We start from the raw sequence: 7,531 nt of genomic DNA, 5'->3' as shown, positions 1-7,531 counted from the left end.
GGAGGGAGGAGGAGGAGGAAGGAGGAGGAGGAAGGAAGGAGGAGGAGGAAGGAAGGAGGAGGAGGAAGGAAGGAGGAGGAGGAGGGAGGAGGAGGAGGGAGGAGGAGGAGGAAGGAGGAGGAGGAAGGAGGAAGGAAGGAGGAGGAGGAAGGAAGGAGGAGGAGGAAGGAAGGAGGAGGAGGAAGGAGGAGGAGGAGGGAGGAGGAGGAGGAAGGAGGAGGAGGAGGGAGGAGGAGGAGGAAGGAGGGGGAGGAGGAGGAGGAAGGAGGAGGAGGAGGAAGGAGGAGGAGGAAGGAGGAGGAAGGAGGAGGAGGAGGAAGGAGGAGGAAGGAGGAGGAGGAGAAGGAGGGAGGAGGAGGAGGAGGAGGAGGAGGAGGAAGAGGAGGAGGAGGAGGAGGAGGAGGAAGAGGAGAAGGAGGAGGAAGAGGAGAAGGAGGAGGAGGAGGAGGAGGAGGAGGAAGAGGAGAAGGAGGAGGAGGAGGAAGAGGAGAAGGAGGAGGAGGAGGAAGAGGAGAAGGAGGAGGAGGAGGAGGAGGAGGAGGAGGAGGAGGAGGAGGAGGAGGAGGAGGAAGAGGAGAAGGAGGAGGAGGAGGAGGAGGAGGAGGAGGAGGAGGAGGAGGAGGAGAAGAAGAAGAAGAAGAAGAAGAAGAAGAAGAAGAAGAAGAAGAAGAAGAAGAAGAAGAAGAAGAAAGAAGAAGAAAGAAGAAGAAAGAAGAAAGAAGAAGAGTCAATTTTCTCCAAAACAAACCCCGCAGGGCAATTTGGGTTGAGGGCAGGGGGAGACAGAATGGTTGCAAATTACTCCAAGGCAAGATCCAATTCTCCAGCTGGAAAGGAAGGCCGCGGGTTGGCAGAGCCGGGGAAGCTTTCCCTTCCAGTTCCCGCTGGACCCCCGGAAGCTGTTGCCTGGGAAATCGGAGACCATTGATCCTCCTTGGTCCCCGCCCGCACTTCTGGCTTCATTCGGAGGAAGATCCGGAACGCGGGCAAGCGGTGACAGCATGAGCCTGTTCTCACCTCCGTGCTGCGGGCCAAGCCCTGGGCTTTGTCGCGGTACCTGCGCCCGGCGGGGAGGCAACTCTGCCCAGTTTTTGCAATCTTTTGTTGGCAGCTCTGACCGCTCCAAGTTAAATGATCCCTTGCTATTTTTCTTTTTTTGTGTGTTTGTTTAATTTTTTGGAGAGCTCTCGGGATCTTGGAAAAGCCTCAGACGCCATCTACAGTTAAAACGTAGGTAACTGCCCTCTCCGGCACCTCCCCTTCCACACCCCCCACCCTTTCCACCAAAAAAGGGGGTGCAGCGTGGATTCTGGCTGCCTTGCGTCGCGAGCCGGTAGACCCGTGCTTATTTCCTTTTTTCTTTTTGTTTGGTTTCTAACGCGTGGAGACTGAGCCTCCGCCGTGCGCTTCCTGAAGACTACACAAACTACAGCCGGGCTTCTCCGCCCCGTCTGGGATTGGGAAGGCTGCCTGGGGTTCGCTTCGGGAAACCCGGCGCTGCAGCTCTCCACCTTAACATTCTGGTTACTCAACTACATCCAGTTGGGAAAAGAGAGAGAAAAACTAAAAAGTGAGGCGATTCTGCATACCGCTGGCTGCTTTGGGGTAACAAAAGGCCCCGAGTTGCCTTTCAACGGAGCACTGCCACCCCCCCTCACCGGGAGCCCGGCTCGGAGCGGATGAGGTGCTTGCGGAGCCCATCAGGGGCTTCCAACTCTTTCTCCACGTAACCCCTCTGCATCCCCTCCCCTCTGGTTCCTTTTTTATACCTGTGGCACAGAGGCGCCTGCAGCCGCACTCGCCTGCGACTCCTCTCTCCAGCGGGTTTTTTTTGTTTGTCGTGTGCGATCCCCACACTCATGAATATACACAGGTCTACCCCACACTCATGAATATACACAGGTCTACACAATAGCGAGATATGGGAGATCGCGGAACAAAACCCAGGATTTCCAAGAGTTATCTATAAGGTCCGCCGAACCCAGCCAGAGTTTCAGCCCGAACCTCGGCTCCTCGAGCCCGCCGGAGACTCCGAACTTGTCGCATTGCGTTTCTTGCATCGGAAAATAGTTATTGTTGGAACCTCTGGAGGGAGACCACGTTTTTCGTGCTGTGCATCTGCACAGCGAAGAGGAACTGGTGTGCAAGGTGTTTGAGATCAGCTGCTACCAGGAGTCCCTGGCCCCCTGCTTTTGCTTGTCTGCCCACAGCAACATCAACCAAATCACGGAGATCCTCCTGGGCGAGACCAAAGCCTATTTGTTCTTTGAGCGAAGCTATGGGGACATACATTCCTTTGTGCGTACCTGCAAGAAGCTGAGGGAGGAGGAGGCAGCCAGACTGTTCTACCAGATCGCTTTGGCCGTGGCCCACTGTCACAACGGGGGCCTTGTGCTGCGGGACCTCAAGCTGCGGAAATTCATCTTCAAGGATGAAGAGCGGATTCGGGTGAAGCTGGAAAGTCTGGAAGATGCCTACATCCTTCGGAGAGACGACGACTCCCTGTCCGACAAGCACGGGTGCCCGGCCTACGTCAGCCCCGAGATCCTGAACACCAGCGGCAACTACTCGGGCAAGGCCACGGACGTGTGGAGCTTGGGAGTGATGCTGTACACCATGTTGCTGGGCCGCTACCCTTTCCATGACATTGAGCCCAGTTCCCTCTTCAGCAAGATCCGCCGTGGCCAGTTCAATATTCCAGAGACTCTGTCGCCCAAGGCCAAGTGCCTCAACCGCAGCATCCTGCGGAGGGAGCCCTCTGAGCGGCTGACCTCGCAGGAAATCCTGGACCACCCTTGGTTTTCTACAGATTTTAGTGTCTCGAATTCCGGCTGTGGTGCTAAGGAGGCGTCGGACAAGCTGGTGTCAACATGGAAGAGAACTTGGACCCTTTCCTTAACTGAGCTCACGTCCCCCAGAGACTTAGCGGGTACCAGGAGCTAGAGGGCCCCAGAAAGGAGTTCTTCCAGGGAACGCGGGGCCTGGCTGGGAAGCATGAGGGACACTCACTGTCACATGTTTCTTGGATCAGAGAAGGAAGCCTTTGAGGAGCTGGCTGAACATGTAGCACCGGGCAAGAGAGGCGGGCAGGGGTGGGGCCTGGGGCCGGGTGGATGGGAGCCCCCAGCTCCTCCCCCAGGTGTAGCCTGGGAGACCACCCCTTGCCCACTGGGCTGTTTCCAGCCAACCCCACTTTTCATTTTGTTCAGAAAGTAGTTGCCGATCTTGATAGAATCAAAACTCTCTGCCTCAAACACACATCTTGGCATTGTACTGTTAGCATTTAACTTCTTGTTATGATTCAGGGAAGGAACGATTGGCCGAGGAGGGTTTTTTTTTCTTTTTTTATTCTTCTAAACAAGCCAACCACCTATGTGATAATCAATGGGATTCGCTCAAAAAAAAAAAAAAAATTCGGTGCACACAGTCTGACCTGAAACCTGGGTGCTACACTAAAGGAAAGCAGAAGTCTAGTTGGTGTCTCTTAATCACTCTCCTCCACTCATTTCTTCTAAACAGACTCTTCAATGTCCTGCTTAGGAAATGACATGTTAAGGCTTTGCTCCCTGAAGGGGAAAAATGTGTCCTCACGGGCTCTCCTGTTTCGTGTCAACTGGTTTGTGGCAGGAAGCTATTTGAAGTCCAGCTTCCAGATGCATGACACTAGGGTAGCCGAAAGGGGAAGAAGAAAGGAAAAGAGAAGTTTAACTCCTGTTTGGTTTGTGTCCTTTGAAGGATTTGTCCCCCTCTTTGCTGAGTGACAGCCAGGGCCCAAGAGGGCGGGAAGCTCCTGGAACCTGGCAGTTGTGCGACTCTCTGATCTCAACTACACGTTTTGTCTTTGCTTTATGGGAAACTAGTGGAATGAAACAGGTTGTCCCCCATGTATAAAACACAGGGCAGCTATTTAATTTTCTTTACGAAGAATGATCCCTTTGGCTCGGAAGGCCCTCTGGTTTGGACAGAAAAAAAGTGGAAAGGATGATAAGCTGAAAGCTTGGATGATATAAATAAAACATCCCTCTATCCCAATGTGCACCTTTGTATTTTCAGAAACTCTTCTATTTATTAAGGAAAATGTCACATTGTGATGTATTAAGCCAGTACTTCAATTACGGGTCGACTTGGGATGACATGTTACATGCTGTAGTTAACATTGGTAATTTCTTTTTTCTTTTTTTCTTGTTTGAGTATCTCTGTCCCTGAAATAACCTTTTATTTGGCTTTTCTAGATAGCTTTATTTGATTTAGAGTGGCGAAATGTTTTTTATTATGACTTTTCTATTGCTGTATGATACAGAACTCTTTTGGCATAAATATCTGTGTTCCCAGTACCTCAGTTGTTTGGATTTTATGGCCTGTATATGTTTTGTGAAATGGTCCTGTTTTGGGGTAGGTAACATGTGGACTCTAGTATGTAAATGTTACTTGAATCTGTGCTTCATGATAGTGTGTTGCATGTGTATGCAGACTCTTGGATGCTTTCTGCCTGCTCAGCAGGAGCCCCTGTCCCCAGGAGGGCGGCTTCACCATTCACAATCAGGATTCTATTTTGATAATGGAGGATAGAGAGGAGAGGCTTTTTTACATTCGGAAGATGGTGCTGTGTCAAGAGGATCTTTTTTCTTCCCTCTCCCCTATTTTTTAAGTACCTGGTAGGAAGAAGGATTGGCGACGTGCATGGTGGGGATTGATGGCCTCTGGTGCTTTGTCCTGTACTTGATTTAATGTTTTTGTCCTAATCTCTTCAATCAATAAAATTGTGCGTATTTAACTAAAAAAAATGTATCCTTGAATATGGATTCAGAGATTTAGGTAACATTAGTTTGGTATGCCAGTTACTATATTCACTAATGGGTTAATGTATTAGAATTATTATACTGCCATCAAATATACAGCATTTAAATTTTTATAATTTTAATTTGAAGCATTGACTTAAGACTTTTTTAAATAAAAAACAGTACTTACTTTTCTCTTTGTTTATACAATCTTAGAAAATAACAGTGAAATTTCAGGTTTTAATATAAAGTCCTTTTGTTCATGGATAATTTTAAAGTGAATTTCTGACATATGCTGTCATTCATGATATTTTTAGTATTTTCTTCAGGTCAGAACATGCTACATAACTACAATACAACCTTCATTTATTATGAATGATTTTGTCAAATATTAACAAGTAACAGAATACTTATTAATCATATCAGTTTAAAAATAAAGGCTATATTGTAGTTATCTAGCATGTTCTGACTTGTAGTAAAAGATAAATATACCGTGGATGGTGGCATATGTCTGCAATTTACTTTAAAATGCTCCAGTGAACACAAGTACTTTATATTAGAACCTGCAACTTTCCTATGATTTTTTAAGATTGTGTGAAGGGAAAAGGCAAACAAACAAACAAACAAAAACATTAAGCAATTGCTTTTTCTCAATATCATAATGCCTTCAACCACTTAATCCTAAAATATTTTTATTTTTTCCTAGTAGCCTGATATTGTGCTTTGTAGCAAAATATTTTATTCAGAGCCATTAAGTGAAATTAATTGTTGTATTTTATAGATGCCTTCAGATTCAAATATTCCTTAGTCTTTTCTTTACCTTCATGACCTTGAATATTTTCAGGGAGAGATCATGTAGAATGTGCTTAAGGTGTATTTTCTGGTTTTTTATGATTGGAACTAGATTACATGTTTTTTGGCAAGAGTATCACAGAATCGATTCTCTGATTTTCTCTTTGAATCACATCATGTGACCTATAATATCCTCATTTCTGCTGACGTTAGTTTTGGTTATCAAGGTGGCATTTGAAGGATTTTCCTTTGTAATTAAATTTTTTTTGTAGAGGAAGAATTTGAGACCATAAATATATTTTTAATCATCCACCACTAAATTTTTTAATTTAATTATACATATACAGATCCACGGTTTATTTTACTAAGTATACTGTTAATTGTTAATATTCTAAGAAATATTTTTCTTTCAGAAATATTCTCTTTTGAAAGTTTTAGATTTTTGAAGGTTTATGACAGTAGTGTAAAGAATCTCTAAGAAACATTTCCCAAATGTTACTATTTTATTAACTTGCCTTATCTCTTTTCTCCATTTCAAAAAATGGTGCATAATAAGAAAATTAAATCATGAATATCTACTCTACAAATCTTATTCAAAATTTGCCAGTTATTTCAACAATTCTTTTTGAACCAAAATAAATATGACTTTGGAAAACTTTAATATTAATTATTCATTGTATCCAGTGGTCTTGTTTTTTTCTGTCTCTTTTAATCTGGGGCAACTCCTGAATTTTTCTGGGATATTTATGATATATATGATTTTTGAATGGTGCATATCAGTAGTAGTTTTTTAAATTTTTCTTCAGTTTAGAATCATATGATATGTTCTCATAAGTGGATTCAGATTATGCCATTAGAGAAAAAACATCATGCATACAATGCCTAGTTATTACACTGACGCATATTCTGGCAGCACTGACAGACATGGTCACTAACTATGGTCAGCTTCTAGTAATGGTGGACAAGTTCTAGAATCTAGGGTTAGCCATCACTTAAGAGTAAGCAAATATCTCAGGCCTGAATGACACAGGCACAACAAACTGTGGAGGTATGTAATACCACTTTGTTCCATCACTGAATAGTGTTGGCTAATTATTTGGTTAAGAAGTATCTGTCAGGTTGGTCCATGATAAACCCAGTATTTGTTTACACTTTATAATTCATAAATATTTTGGGTGTCTATATTTTGTGACTTTATAATTATCTGGTTGGTCCTTAAATTTTCACCCACTAGAATTAATATTTTATAGATGATTCTTCCTTGTGTCAAATTATTACTAGGTGGTAATAATGATGATTATTGATGATTTTTTAAATTGATTCTACACAAACAAATATAGCAAAACCAATCATAAGTTTGCAAGAAGATGAAGCTTATCATTTTGGTACTCAAATGCCCCAGATATAAACAACAGCTGCCATTTAAAGCTGATTACACATCTTTTTGATGTGTTCCCTTTCATTCTGGAGTAGTTTTCTCATTCTTGCAAAAAAAGATGTTTAAAGCACATCATTTATTTTCTTGTTCCAGATCTGTAATTAGCCATTTATCCTAGCAGCTCTGTTCTCTGTTAGAGGAGAAATATCTGGCCAGTATTTGTGATGATTGTCATTATTGCATTTTGGGTTTTCTTGTTAAGGACAATTATTATATATATTACATAAAATGTGTATATTTTTTATTCATACTGATATATTACATATGCATATGTAAAGAATATTCATTATAAAATTTTCTTTTGAATTAGAAATTGTCCACTCATTAAGAATTCTGTTTTTATATTTCTAAAATAGTGTAGTATGCAATCACTATTTAAATGAAGAGATTTATAGAATATGTACTATTTCAAATATAAAGCATATTTAAAACACTTAGTGGCTTTTGGCGGGCCTGCCAGTCCATGCTGCCAGGGGCCACCATGTGCCCATCTCCACTTGCCCTTGCCCGCCATTTTCCTGCC

General features: G+C 43.4%; 1 pseudogene; it reads left to right on the top strand.

Annotated features, from left to right (window-relative positions):
* Positions 1-1,696: 1,696 nt before the first annotated feature.
* LOC144369817 (tribbles homolog 2 pseudogene) lies at positions 1,697-2,918 on the top strand (annotated as a pseudogene).
* The last annotated feature ends 4,613 nt before the right edge of the window (positions 2,919-7,531 follow it).

This window comes from Ictidomys tridecemlineatus, chromosome 2 (genome assembly GCF_052094955.1).
Source record: "Ictidomys tridecemlineatus isolate mIctTri1 chromosome 2, mIctTri1.hap1, whole genome shotgun sequence".
In the NCBI taxonomy this organism is placed as follows: domain Eukaryota; kingdom Metazoa; phylum Chordata; class Mammalia; order Rodentia; family Sciuridae; genus Ictidomys; species Ictidomys tridecemlineatus.
This window is presented reverse-complemented; position numbering and strand designations above follow the sequence as displayed.